The sequence below is a fragment of the Phocoena sinus genome, chromosome 4 (assembly GCF_008692025.1).
Source record: "Phocoena sinus isolate mPhoSin1 chromosome 4, mPhoSin1.pri, whole genome shotgun sequence".
NCBI lineage: Eukaryota > Metazoa > Chordata > Mammalia > Artiodactyla > Phocoenidae > Phocoena > Phocoena sinus.
In genome coordinates, this window is record NC_045766.1 from 32241604 (window position 1) to 32257924 (window position 16321).

The following is a 16321-nucleotide window of genomic DNA, read 5'->3' on the forward strand; positions in this document are numbered from 1 at the left end:
CCTTTGAAGGGAAAGTGATTTATTATTATAATACTTTTTGTTCAGTTCTTAATATTTTTTCCTAAAAAGAAACCCAATCTCTAATTTATAAAAAATGTTCCCCTTGAATTATGAAATAGAGAAATTTTCCTCCTAAGTAAGATGGGTAAAATTATAGCATACAGAGAAATTTAAGTATCTTTTATGGAATTACATAAAAAGTCATAAAACTGGCTGGGAATATTAACTTGGGATGCTCTTTACAGTCAAATTTACTAATTGTCAAGTCATATTTCATTTCCTTTTTAAGAAAAACTCTGAAAATGGGTCATGTTTCCTACAATAATTCTTTGTTCCTACAGTTCCTCAGTCTCTCAGCTCTAATGATTTCCCTCCATTCTATTAGAATAATTGCACATAATGAGATTGTTTGGAAGTGATGATTTGGGAAAAAGTTTCCTCTTTAATATTGTGAACTCTTGAAATTCTGTGTGCATGTATGCAGACGCGTGCAAACACACACACACACACACACGCACAGAATTCTGCTTTATATTTGCTGAACTGTTGCTTCCTCAATCATCTTTTCTCTTCAATCTTTACTCTCCATCTTTCCGCTGGTTTCTTTACTTTTATCTGTAAGTATCTTCAAATTTTGCTAGCTCAATAGCAAAGAAAACAAAAATATGTTCCTTCAAACTTAAAGCTTTATTTCCAAGCTATATTCTCTTCTCATTCCTTCCCTTTACCACCTGACTTCTCAAAAGATCTGCATATACAAGAGTTTAAAGTTTATTATGAAACAGTAAAAACATTGTCGGGACAAATACCAGTTGTCAGAAAACATTCTCAGATAATCCCTTTAATTTTTTTTCACGCTCACTCCCATGAAATCTCTATTCCGTAGCTACAAATAGTCTTACACTGCTATCCCCTACATAAATGATGGCTCTCTTGAAGTCAAATCCATTTCAAATCACGATAGAGGTTTTCATGGAACTTAAAAGCTGATTTTGAAACTTAAATGAAAGAGCAAAAGGTCGAGAAGACTCAAGACATTTCCAAAGAAGAAAACTGCTCTAACAGATATTAAAATTTTAATAAAGCTATGTTAGTTAAGACATTGTGTTATTTTCAGAGAGATAGATTTAAAAAAACCCAGAATATAGAGAACTTTGAAACAAATCACTAAAATATACAGGTTCAGCTTATGTACCACAGGGTACTTGCCTTACTTATAATAGTTTGTGCTGTTCCCTTGGTTTTTGCAGGGTAATAGTACACTCCAGAAAGAAGAATAGCTATATGTTTCAAGGATGTTAGATATGGGCTGTCATTGTCATCATGGTCCTCTGGTCAGGATGAGGACTTACAGATGGCTGGTAGTAAATGGAGAGTGGGCTCAAGTCCATTTCACTGGAGGTTCAATCGATCTGTGGACTCAACTTGTGGTTATTTCCCCGTTCTGAAATGTATAATTGGGATAAATACTTAGCTACTGATAGAACCCTCACATTAATCTCCTGGTTTATTAGAAAAAAGACTGTTATGGGAGGAATGGACAAATTTAATCAGATGGTGGCCCAATTGCAGCAACTTTGCCAGATGTGGTATCTTTGCTGGAGCAGATCAACATCTTCTCTGGTTGCTGTTGGGCAATGCATGATTCTTCATCCCTTGAATAGGGAAGCATGCAAGAGAGATCACTTCAAACAGGGCAGGATACCTTCATTGTTTTGCTTCAGTGTTTTCATGCTAACTCTCCTCTATGTCATAATTTAGTTGGGAGGAAACTTGGTTGTCTTGACTTACCTTAAAATATTATATTGGTCCACTATTTTGATACCATTATGCTAAATAGACTTGGTAAGCAGGAAGCAGCATTTACCCTAGATATTCTAGTCACATACGTATATACCAGAGGTCCTGAAACATTTTAAAGTTTTGTAGTGAACCACTGATCTGGGACATTCCAGGAAATTCTTCTCTAATGTAAAGAATGCATTTTTGCATCTTGGACCCCCATTAAGAAAGAGAAATAGTGTTTGGTTGGGTCTATTTTTTTGTTTTTGTTTTTAAATTATTTTATTAAAGTATAGTTGATATACAATGTTCTGTTAATTTCTGCTGTACAGCAAAGTGATTCAGTTTTACATATATATATTCTTTTTCATATTTTTTTCATTATGGTTTATTACAGGATATTGAATATAGTTTCCTGTGCTATACAGTAAGACTCTGTTGTTTATCCATTCCATGTATAATAGTTTGCATCTGCTAACCCCAAGCTCCCAATCCATACCTCCTCCACCACCCTCCCACTGTTTTTTTGAGGGAACTTATTCCATGCTTGGGAGTACCAGCTCCAATCAGTTTATCAGATTATGGGAAAAGTTTACAATTTTGATTAGAGCTCAGATTGGAGGTGATGGCAGCAGATTCAGGCTGGTGTGCAATCTTCTCTGCCACTTGGCCGTGTCATCCTGCAGATCTGATGGTGCTAGAGGTATAGACAGTAGATATGGGGAATCTCTGGCAAGCTCCAATAGGCAAATGGCAGTGTAGACAGACCTCCCAGAATCTTGAGTTCATCTCTGCTTAAAAGAACAGGTCCTCAGAAACTAATGTACATCAATAGGCATTAAGACTCTGAATCATGGAGGTAAAAGTGACTATGAAACTTGAGTTGCTTACCCTAAATTGAATATTATCAATCTGCAGAGTCATAAGGTGCATAAGAGTATCATCGATCTCTTGTAAGGTGGAAATAGTACGTTAATATTTGCAAAACAGGAAGAGAAGTTACGAGTAGATTGCGTAAGTAGGTGGCCCAGACTGCCGTGTCAGCTACCACAGTGAAGGTAAATTTCACAGTGACCAGAGCTACAAGCAATATACAATACACTTGTTCACTTGATATGGAGGGAGAGGTAACCTGATATATGAAGATACAGTGAATTTTTTGAGATGCTGGAAATATTCTATACCTGTGCTGTTCAATATGGTAGCCACCAGCCATATGTGGCTATCAAGCATCTGAAACGTGACTAGTGCAACTGAGGAAGTGAATTTTTAATTTTAGTTAATTTTAATTACCTTAAATTTAAATAGCCACATTGGGCTACTGGTTGCCATATTGGACAGCACATGTCTAAATTATATATATTTTAAAACTATATAACAAATGGTATAAGTGGCAGCAAAAGTCATTGATCAAATTATTCTAATAATTTCCAACTATTATTAATGTGGCTCTGGTTAGCCAAATGATGCTTCTGTCTGAGCTATGTTTTGACTGTATCTTTTCCAATGATTTCTTCATCCAATTTCTAGTCATTAGTTACTGGGAATCTTGCCATGCACCTAAGGGGTCAAATTTGCATGCTGACCTTCTTCTAAGCTTTCTGTTTTCCCTTACTGGCCTCCTGGCCTCTCAGTGATTCCTTCACCACGAACCATGATATGGACCATATGTCCAGATGCTGTTCATATGCCAGGAGCTGGTGCTGGGAGCACTTGAACCAGAGGACAAGTGAGACAGGGGAGGGCAGGGTGGCATAAGGATAGGGGATGAGATGGTCTAGATTTGTCCCATCCTAATTGCCAGAGCCAGTACTTGGCCACGAACTGGTTTCATCCCATACAAAGGCAAGGGCACAGTTTATTCCAGTCCAGATAGTTTATGGAACCAAGGTAGAAGTGGGAAAAACAGAAGGGAGACAACAAGGAAAAAAATAGAAAGCCCAAAAGGTGGACCAGGATGGACAAGGGCTCAGTCAGGGCTGCTCCTGAGGCTCAGTTGGCCCTGGCAAGCGACAGAGCAGGTGGGCACAGAGAGGGATGGGCAGCCTCATGTGAGGTTTCTCTGTCCAGGGACCAATCATGAGGGTGGGTCCAAAGGGGACAGATATGGTGTCACTTGCTGGAGAGTCTGCTTTTCTGATGTTAATAGAGTCTCTGGGACATACATACCTATAGGCCTCCCCTGTCTACAGAGATTTATGTGCTCCAGCAGGGATTAAGTTGTTCAATAAGACAAAGGTTTCTAAGCACACGTAAAGGAAAGTTAACATGCTATGTAGGAATTATATCCCATCCAATCATCTCTTTATGTCCTTGGTCATTGGCTGCCTTCCCAGTTAATATCTGAGCTGGAAAGAACACATATTCCCCCTTGGGCAGTGAGGTATCTCTTCAGGGGTAGAAAGAATAGGTCTTCCATTTAGCTGTGCCTCCCAACCTCCGACCGAACTTTTGTAATAAACGACAGGAGATTTATAGCTGGCCACTTCCCTCCAACTCAGCTTCAGTACCTAAAGGGAAAAAGTGTCTTGGTATTGCAGTGGGCATGCTGCCATTTTTATTGATTGAGTGATTAATTTACACTGCCTCTCAATATCATTGCTCTTAGCAAGACAGGGGTAGGGGATTAAGAGGCACAAACTACTGTATATAAAATAAATAAGCTAAAACGATATGTTGTACAGCACAGGGAATACAGCCAATATTTTATAATAACTATAAATGGAGTATAATCTTTAAAAATTGTGAATCACTGCGTTGTACATCTGAAATTTATATAACATTGTAAATCAACTATAAAGAAAGAAAAAGAACTATTAGCATCATTTAATGAGCTTTAAACAATAACTTCCAGGGCCTGGCCCCCTGAGATCTGGTAATAAGCCTAGTCAGTGGCTAAGTGATTGTATCCACTCTGCCTGGAATCCTTGTTTTGCACTCTCTTGGGCCAGTGGATTCCTTTTGTGTGGCCTGATGACATTCCGTACTGGGTTGCAGCTTCTTTGTTTCTGCGCCTTTATAACTGTTTACACAGAGCCCTCAGCCTTCCCATCTGTAAATGCTCAAAGTTCATTCCAAGTGCAGCCTGCAGAGGAGTCCTCTGCTCCCCTCCAGTGTGCTTGGATAAATGCCTACAGGCCGTCTGCTTTTTTATTGTTAATCCCAGGAATGAAGTTTCTTTCGTTGGCTTCTTGCAGTTCTCTTTGACTTGAGCATTGACTGAGGCATGGCCCTTCCCTGCCTGGCTTCCTGACCTCCTCAGAGTTCTGTTCTGCCATGCTGGGTTTGCTCTCCAGCACACATACCCGAGACAGGAAAGGGTACCCAGTGACTTAGGTTATGTTTGTAGGGGAGCTAGTTCCTGACCCAGGTCTGAGGTGAAGCATCCTTTCCATTCAAGGGAGGCCCTGGCATTTAACTGCATAGTTACATGTTCCTCTAGTATTAACAGCCCAGCAATATTACAAGCAAAGGGAATAATAACTCACTGAACAGATTATATTTTGACTTCAAGTAAAAGATGGAATGTGTTTGTAATAATTGATGAGTCGTTTGACTCAACTAGTATGTGTTTTAATTAGATACCTGAAAACAAAGTTACTCCTATGGGCTAATATTTTGAGATATTAACCTATGCTCCCTTGTTCCATAATATTTTCTCTTCTCCCTTCTCCTTTTAGGCAGGAATATTGGATTCTGCTCCCCTAATCTTAAGAGAGGTCTATAGAAGGACAAAAGCTCATGTTGCCTGAAAAAAAAAAGGCATTTCCTAGTTTTGGTTTTTAAAAGGCTAATCCCCAGAGCTAAAAATGAATAGGCTAGTCAAAGGAAAACAGCTTTTAAAACAAATGGAGGGAGAAAGTTCTTTCACAGACTAGCAAGAGATTACCATCAGCAGGGGAGAGGGAAGCAGAAGAGTGCATGTCCAGTCTACTGGGGAAGCAGTAAGAGGGTGGCTGCATGGTGCAGCCACAGCAGGGATCTCGAACACCTGCTATGGCAAAGGCAGGTCAGACAAATGGTTGCAAAAGGGCCTGGTGTACAGAACAAAAAAAATCTTGTGAATATTATAAAAACGTCAACTGGCACCCCACCTCAGTGTTGGGGAGATAATTGAGGTTGGATGGGTCTGTGTCAAACCTTGGATGGGCAGCCCCTTCTCAGCGCCTGTGATTGTTGCCACGTGGTGAGGTGGTCCATAATTGCTAGTTTTCCTGATTTTCCAGAGAACCAGAAATGGTGCTTTTTTTTTTTTTTTTTATAGTGAACTCCCCTGACTTTTAAAAGTTGGCTAAAATGTTTTTAAAACATAGAGTAGGCCAAACAATGCACATCTGCCGGCCAGATGTAGCCTCCATGCCAATGACTTGCAACCTGTAGCCTAGACAGGGCCACAGGCCATCTCAGCAAAGGATTCCTGTGCCTGAGGGCCGTGCTGAAAGAGCAGAGGAAGGTTGGTCTGAAGGGGTCATGAAGTTAGGGCCCTAGTAGTGTGCAAACTGATGACCAAGGACAAGATGACACCTCGACCATCAACGTTTTGGCCCCATGGCCTAACTAAAGGGTGTGAACAAGAAGTGGGAATTTCAATAAACAATGACAATGATTGCTTTACCAGCCAGGTGGATGAAGGTTGAAAATAGGAATCGATTCAGGTTATGCAGAAAAAGGATGTGATAATTCTTGAACACAAGAATTTGTGGACTGAGCTTTATACTTGCTACGCCCAAGGACTTGTCAGATGTTGCTAACGATTCCTTGGTGAGTACACAGTCACACCCAGGTTCCCACCCACTAGACATTCCTATAGTCCCTTAATCTTCAGGCCTTCAGGTGACCTGGGGATTATGCTGTGAACTCTGTTTTGGGAGAGGAGAACCTACTCCATAGAGAATCTAGAGAGATCACTGTCATCTTTTTAATTCTTTTAGTAGCTTTATTGAGGTATAATTTATATAACATAAAATTTACCTACTGTAATTACACAATTTGACGATTCTAGTAAACTTATAGAGCTGTGTAACCATCACTACAATCCACTTTTAGAACATCTCCATCACTGTAGAAAGTGCCCTTGGACCTCTTTACAGTCTGTCCTCACTCCCACCCCTAGCCCTGGGCAACCACTGTTCTGCTTTCTGTCTATACGCTTTCCTTGTCTGGACATTTCAAATAAATGCAACCATAAAATATGTAGTCCTTTGTATCTGACATCTTTCACTTAGCGTGATGCTTTGAGGGTGATTCACCTTGAGGCATGTCTCAGTAGTTTTTTCTTTTTATTACCGAGTAGTATGCTACCGTGCATATATACCCCAATTAAAAAATATGTTCACCAAACGGATATTTGGATTGCTTCCAGTTTGGGGCTTTTATGAATAATGTTGCCATGAACATTCACATACAGGTCTTTGTGTGGCACTGCCATGCTTTTGAAAGGGGATGTTTCAATATCAACCAATAAGAATTTTAAACAGGTGCCCATTTCATAGGCAGTGATGTAGAAAATAAGGTGTGCTTGGGGAACCAGGGAGAGCAACCTGACAGTTTTGCCCAGCATCTGCTCTCTATCGTTGTCAGATTCAATCTTCTATCAGAAAGACAAGTCCTGATCAGGAGCATTGGGCTGGGGGTTGGGAGAGATGAGGGGAGATGTAATACCTTCATGTAAGTAAGCACAAACAGGTGGCCACTTCCTAGGAAGGATGTTGACTCTCAAGGTGGAAGTGGGGGATTGGCCATTAAATCAAAGCCCTAATTACTGCACAGCCCATCAGAGGCGATCAAGACTCATGGGGAAGTGTATCTTCGAGGTGTGGATCAGTGCTGGAAGAAGAGAGATCTGAGCTGGAGATTCACTTTTTGGCACTTCCCTGAACTCTTTTTTGGGTAACATATTTAGGAATACTGGTGTAATTCACAGATGGGCATAGGTTACATTCTTGTCAGTGTACTTTTGAAGAAATCCCTTGGGGGTTTAGTTTTAAGCAATAATGCCTTTGTGGGTATATTCCATTTACACAAATCCTGGAAGTCTAGGATATATATTGGCATTATTAATAGAAGCTTATAAAAATAGAATTAAGTTCTTTTTAGTATAAAGTTATCTCTTTATTATCTGTGTTTCATAATAAAATGTATGTGTATAGTATCAATTAAAAAAAAGTAAATGACAACCAATTCAGCCATCATGAGATACATCTCAAAAAATATACTCCCAGAAGAAATACACACACACACGCGCGCGCGCACACACACACACACACACACACACACACACATATCCCAAGCATCCCTAAGTTTTCTGGCCTCCTGAGATCACTGTTTTATGAAATATCTGAATGTCTGTTTCTTTAGCTCAGTATTTCTGGGCATTCCTGGGGAGTGCATGCCCTCTCCTGGTTGTTGTCTATCACTCCACCCTTGAGCAGATCCTCTAATTTCTCTTATCATGTTGACAATCTGAAGTAGTGGGAAACTGGAAAAATAATTAAAATCGCAGTCACAGGAAACCAGACCCCCTACTCACAAACTATACAATGATTTGATGCTTTCTCTGAGTCCTGTCTTGCTCTAGCCATTTGGTCCATGACTAACGAATGGTCTTAAGTTTATGACCACTCAAAAACAGGGTAGAGGAAATGACCACTAGCTGTGAGAACAGGAAAAAGATATTTGTATTCTATAATCTGTGACTCCCAAACAATGATTATCATTGGTCTTCTCTCTGCAAATTAAGACACTTTTAAGACACCTCCCTGAAATAAGCCTATGAATACTGGTCCCAGGTGTTGTCCTTTGAATTGCTTAACACTTTGCTGATTTTGCCACTGGACTGAGATGCCTTACCCTGCCAGGAGCCCTGTACCATCTGGACATGCCTACTCCACATATCAAGACCTCCCATTATATTGCAAAGCTACAGTCATCAAAACAGTATGGTACTGGCATAAAAACAGAAAAAAAGGTCAATGGAACAGGATAGAAAACCCAGAAATAAACTCATGCACCTATGATTAATTAACCTATGACAAAAGAGGTAAGACTATACAATGGAGAAAAGACAGTCTCTTCAATAAATGGTGCTGGGAAAACTGGACAGCTACATGTAAAAAAATGAAATTAGAACATTCTTTAACACCTTACAAAAAAATAAACTCAAAATGGATCAAAGACCTAGATGTAAGACTGGATAATATGCAACTCTTAGAGGAAAACATAGGCAGAACACTCTTTGATATAAATTGCAGTAATATCTTTTTTTTTTTAGTAATATCTTTTTTGATCCATCTCTCAGAGTAACGGAAATAAAAACAAAAATAAGCAAATGGGACCTAATTAAACTCAAAAGCTTTTGCATAGCAAATGAAACCACAAACAAAATGAAAAGACAACCCACAGAATGGGAGAAAATATTTGCAAATGATGCGACTGACAAGGGATTAGTCTCCAAAATTTATAAATAGCTCATGCAGCTCAATATCCAAAAAACAAACAACCCAATCAAAAAATGGGCAGAAGACCTAAACAGACATTTCTCCAAAGAAGGCATAGATGGCCAAGAGACACATGAAAAGACGCTCAACATTGATAATTATTAGAGAAATGCAAATCAAAACTACAATGAGGGACTTCCCTGGTGGTCTAGTGGCTAAGACTCTGAGATTTCACTGCAGGATGTGTGGGTTTGATCCCTGGTTGGGGAACTAAGATCCCATGTGCTGCGTGGTGTGGTCAAAAAAACCCCAAAAAACACCTGCAATGAGGTATCACCTCACACTGGTCAGAATGGCCATCATCAAAAAATCTACAAACAATAAATGCTGGAGAGGGTGTGGAGAAAGGGGAACCCTCCTAAACTGTTGGTGAGAATGTAAATTGGTACAGCCATTATGGAGAACAGTATGGAGATTCCTTAAGAAACTAAAAATAGAGCTACCATACAATCCAGCAATTCCACTCCTGGGCAGATATCCAGAGAAACACATGGTTCAAAAGGACACATGCACCCCAATGTTCATTGCAGCACTGTTTACAATAGCCAAGACATGGAAGTAACCTAAATGCCCATCGACTGATGAATGAATAAAGAAGATGTGGTACATATATACAATGGAATATTACTCAGCCATTAAAAAGAATGAAATAATGCCATTTGCAGCAACATGGATGGACTTGAAGACTATCATACCAAGTGAAGTAAGTCAGACAGAGAAAGACAAATATCATATAATATCGTTTATATGTGGAATCTAAAAAAAATGATACAAATGAACTTATTTATAGGACAGAAACAGACTTACAGACTTAAAGAATGAACTTCTGGTTACCAGGGGGGAAGGGTTGGGGAAGGGATACATTGGGAGTTTGGGACTGACATGGACACACTGCTATATTTAAAACAGATGACCAGGGCAGAGTCAAGATGGTGGTGTGGGAAGACGCCGAGTTAGCTTCTCCCCACAAGGGCACCTGCTGGCCACTGGTGGAGGACCCTGATGCCCAAGGAGACAGGAGGAATGCCCAAGTGAACTGGTAGGACATCGAGGGACTGAGGGGGAAGGAGAAGTGGAGGCCAGACAGGATCAGTGACCCTGAGGCTGGAGAGATCAGGAGAGGCAGGCGGGAGGGTCTCTCCAGGAGGAGCGGGAGAGGGCAGAGGGTGATTGCCCTGCGCATTCAGACCCAGGGAGCCTGCTGAGCTCCCAGGCTGGTATCACCCCCCCAAAGCCCCCTCCAGGCCGTGTGGGTCCTTGGGGGCATAGGAGGGAGGCTGCGGAGATCAGGGGAGGCAGGCAGGAGGGGCCTCTGGGAGGAGCAGGAGAGGAGCTGGGGGGCATTTTCCCCACCCACTCAGGCCTAGGGAGCTTGCTGGGCTCCCAGGTGAAGTCCCCTGCTCTCTGAGACCAGGGTTGGGGGCACACCTGAGCCCCATCTGTTCCTTGAGCCTAAGCCTCACCCCCCCTCACCCCCACAGCCTCCAGAGCCTTTTTCAGCCCTGTGGGTCCTAAGCATAAGCCCCGCCCACCACCCAAACCACATCCTTGCTTAGGCCCTGCCCTCCACAGCCAAGGTCATTTCCCCCTTTTTTTTTTTTTGTCTTTTCCCTCCTCCTCTTTTTTACTATTGTGGTACTGTTATACCTTCCATTTGTTGATTCATCTATATTTTTATTTTTAAATTCTTTCTAACATATCTGTTAGTTTCCTAGTCTAATTTTATTTTTTACTTCATTATTGTTCTCTCTCTCTTTTTTTTTCTCACCCCACACAGCTTGTGGGATCTTGATTCATGAGCTGGGGGTCAGGCTGAAGCTCCTGCGGTGGAAGCTCTGAGTCCGAACCACTGGACTAACAGAGAACCTCAGACCCCAGGGAATATTCATCAGAGTGAGGTCTCATGGAGGTCCTCATCTCAGCACCAAGACCAAGCTCTACCCAACAGCCAGTGTTGGAAGCCTCAAGCCAAACAACCAGTAAGACAGGAACACAATCTAACTCATAAAAAAAAAAAAAAAAAAAAAGAGACAGCAAAAAAAAAAAAAAAAGTCACAGATGAAGGAGCCAGGAAAAAATCTACAAGACCAAAGAAATAAGAGAAAATAGGCAATCTACCTGAAAAATAATTCAGAGTAATTATAGTAAAGATGATCCAGAATCTCGGAAATAGAATAGAGGTACAGATGGAGAATATACAAGAGACGTTTAACAAAGATCTAGAAGAACTAAAGAACAAACAAACAGAGATGAAAAACACAATAACTGAAATGAAAAATACATTAGAAGGAATCAATAACAGAATAAGTGAGGTAGAAGAACAAATAAGTAAGCTGGAAGACAGAATGGAAATGGATGGAAATAACTGCTGAAGAGCAGAATAAAGAAAAAAGAATGAAAAGGATTGAAGACAATCTCAGAGACCTCTGGGACAAAACGAAATGCAACAACATTTGAATTATAGGGGTCCCAGAAGAAGAAGAGCAAAAGAAAGTGTCTGAGAAAATATTTGAAGAGATTATAATCGAAAATTTCCCTAACATGGGAAAGGAAATAGTCACCCAAGTCCAGGAAGGACAGAGTCCCATAGAGGATAAACCCTAGGAAAAACACACCAAGACACATATTAATCAAACTAACAAAAATTAAATTCAAAGAAAAAATATTAAAAGCAGCAAGGGAAAAACAAAAAATAACAAACATAGGAATCTCCATAAGGTTATCAGCTGATTTTTCAGCAGAAAATCTGCAGGCCAGAAGGGAGTGGCAGGATGTACTTAAAGTGATGAAAGAGATAAACCTACACCAAGATTACCCAGCAAGGATCTCATTCAGATATGACAGAGAAATCAAAACTTTACAGACAAGCAAAAGCTAAGATTATTCAGCACCACCAAACCAGCTCTACAACAAATGCTAAAGAAACTTCTCTAGGTGGGAAGCACAAGAGAAGAAAAAGAGCCACAAAAACAAACCCAAAACAATTAAGAAAATGGTAATAGGAACATACATATCAATAATAACCTTGAATGTAAAAGGATTAAATGCCCCAACCAAAAGACAAAGACTGGCTGAATGGATACAAAAACAAGAACCATATATATGCTGTCTACTTCAGACCTAGGGACACATACAGACTGAAAGTGAAGGGATGAAAAAAGATATTCCATGCAAATGGAAATCAAAAGAAAGGTGGAGAAGCAATACTCATATCAGATAACATAGACTTTAAAATAAAGACTATTGCAAGAGATAAGGAGGGACACTACATAATGATCAAAGGATCAATCCAAGAAGAAGATATAACAATTATAAATGTTTATGCACCCAACATAGGAGTGCCTCAATACATAAGGCACATGCTAACAACCATGAAAGGAGAAATCGACAGTAACACAATAATAGTAGGGGATTTTAATACCCTCCTTACACCAGTGGACGGATCATCCAAAATGAAAATAAATAGGGAAACACAAGCTTTAAGTGACACAATAGACCAGATAGATTTAATTGATACTTATAGAACATTCCACCCCAAAGTGGAAGAATGCACTTTCTTCTCAAGTGCACACGGAACATTCTCCAGGATAGATTACATCTTGGGTCACAAATCAAGCCTCAGTAAATTTAAGAAAATTGAAGTCGTATCAAACATCTTTTCTCACCACAATGCTATGAGACTGGAAATCAATTACAGGTAAAAAACTATAAAAAACACAAATACATGGAGGCTAAACAGTGTGCTACTAAATAACCAAGGGATCACTGAAGAAATCAAATAAGAAATTAAAAAATACATAGAAACAAATGACAATGAAAACACAATATGGGCTGCAGCAAAAGCTGTTCTAACAGGGAATTTTATAGCAATTCAATCTCACCTCAAGAAACAAAAAAATCTCAAATAAACAATCTAACCCTACACTTAAAACAACTAGAGAAAGAAGAACAAAGAAAATCCAAAGTCAGTAGAAGGAAAGAAATCATAAAGATCAGAGCAGAAATAAATGAAACAGAAATGAAGAAAACAATAGCAAAGGTCAATAAAACTAAAAGCTGGTTCTTTGAGAAGATAAACAAAATATATTAGCCCTTAGCCAGACTCATCAAGAAAAAAGGGAGAGGATGCAAATCAATAAAATTAGAAATGAAAGAGGAGAAATCACAACTGACACTGCAGAAATACAAAGGATTATAAGAGACTACTACAGACAACTATATGCCAATAAAATGGACAACCATGAAGAAATGCACAAATACTTAGAAAGGTACAATTTTCCAAGAATGAACCAGGAAGAACTAGAAAATATGAACAAACATATCACAAGTAATGAAATTGAAACCATAATTTAAAATCTTCCAACAAATGAAAGTCCAGGACCAGATGGCTTCACAGGTAAATTCTATTAAACATTAGAGAAGAGCTAACACAGATACTTCTCAAATTCTTACAAATAATTGCAGAGGGAGAAACACTCCCAAATTCATTCTACAAAGCCACCATCACTCTGCTACCAAAACCAGAAAAGATATCACAAAAAAAGAAAATTATAGACCAATATCACTGATGAACATAGATGTAAAAATCCTGAACAAAATACTAGCAAACAGAATCTAACAACACATTAAAAGGATCATACACCATGATCAAGTGGGATTTATCTCAGGGATGCAAGGATTCTTCAGTATATGCAAATCAATCAATGTGATACACCATATTAACAAATTATGATCATCTCAATAGATGCAGAAAAAGCTTTTGACAAAATTCAACACCCATTTATGATAAAAACCCTCCAGAAAATGGGCATAGAGGGAACCTATCTCAACATAATAAAGGTCATATATGACAAACCCACAGCAAACATCATACTCAATGGTGAAAAATTGAAAGCATTTACACTAACATCAGTAACAAGACAAGGATGTCCACTCTCGCCACTCTTATTCAACATAGTTTTGGAAGTCCTAGCCATGGCAATCACAGAAGAAAAAGAAATAAAAGGAATACAAATTGGAAAAGAAGAAGTAAAACTGTCACTGTTTGCAGATGACATGATACCATACATAGAGAATCCTAAAGATGCCACCAGAAAGCTACTAGAACTAATCAACGGATTTGGCAAAATTGCAGGATAAAAAATTAATGCACAGAGATCTCTGGCATTCCTATACACCAACAAAAAATCAGAGAAATAAACACATTTACCATTGCAACGAAAAGAATAAAATACCTAGGAGTAAACCTACTTAAGGAGGCAAAAGACTTGTACTTAGAAAACTATAAAACACTGATGAAAGAAATCAAAGATGACATAAACAGATGGAGAAATATACCATGTTCTTGGATTGGAAGAATCAATATTGTGAAAATGACTATACTATCAAAGCAGTCTACAGATTCAATGCAATCCCTATCAAACTACCAGTGGCATTCTTCACAGAATTAGAACAAAAAATTTTATAATTCATATGGAAACAAAAAAGACCCCAAATAGCCAAAGCAATCTTGAGAAAGAAAAACGTACCTGGAAGAATCAGGCTCCTGGACTTCAGACTACACTACCAAGCTACAGTAATCAAGACAATATGGTATTGGCACAAAGTCAGAAATATAGATCAATGGTACAGGATAGAATGTCCAGAGATAAACCCATGCACATATGGTCACCTAATTTATGACAAAGGAGGCAAGAACATATAATGGAGAAAAGACAGTCTCTTCAATAATTGGTACTGGGAAAACTGGACAGCTACATGTAAAAAATGAAATTAGAACACTCCTTAACAGTATACACAAAAATAACCTCAAAATGGATTAGAGACCTAAATGTAAGACCGAGCACTATAAAACACTTAGAGGAAAACATAGGAAGAACCCTCTTTGACATAAATCACAGCAAGATTTTTTTTGATCCACCTCCTAGAGTAATGGAAATAAAAACAAAAGTAAACAAATGGGACCTAATGAAACTTCAAAGCTTTTGCAAAGCAAAGGAAACTACAAACAAGATGAAAAGACAACCCTCAGAATGGGAGAAAATACTTGCAAATGAATCAGTGGACAAAGGATTAATCTCAAAAATGTATAAACAGCACATGCAGCTCAATATTAAAAAAAAAAACAACCCAATCCAAAAATGGGCAGAAGACCTAAATAGACATGTCTCTAAAGAAGACATAGAGATGGCCAAGAAGCACATGAAAAGCTGCTCAACATCAGTAATCATTAGAGAAATGCAAATCAAAACTACAATGAGGTATTGCCTCTCCCCAGTTAGAATGGGCATCATCAGAAAATCTATAAACGACAAATGCTGGAGAGGGTGTGGAGAAAAGGGAACCCTCTTGCACTGTTGGTGGGAATGTAGATTGATACAGCCACTATGGAGAACAGTATGGAGGTTCTTTAAAAAACTAAAAATAGAATTACCATATGACCCAGCAATCCCACTACTGGGCATATACCCAGAGAAAACCATAAGTCAAAAAGACACATGCACCCCAATGTTCATTGCAGCACTATTTACAATAGCCAGGTCATGGAAGCAATCTAAATGCCTATTGACAAATGGATAAAGAAGATGTGGTATATATATATACAATGGAATATTACTCAGCCATAAAAAGGAATGAAATTGAGCCATTTGTAGAGACGTGGATGCATCTAGAGACTCATACAGAGTGAAATAAGTCAGAAAGAGAAAAATAAATATCGTATATTAACACATATATGTGGAACCTAAAAATATGGTACAGATGAACCAGTCTGCAGAGCAGAAATTGAGGCACAGAAGTAGAGAACATACATATGGACACCAAAGGGGGAAAGCAGTGGGAGGTGGGGGTTGTGGTGTGATGAATTGGGAGATTGAGATTAACATGTATACAGTGATGTGTATAAAATGGATGACTGATAAGAAATATAAATAAATAAAAAATAAACATTAAAAAAAAGAAAATGTTAAATAGACATGGATTCAAAGACTCAATATATATTTTTTTCAGAACACACTGGGAAACACGACACTAGCCCCACTGCC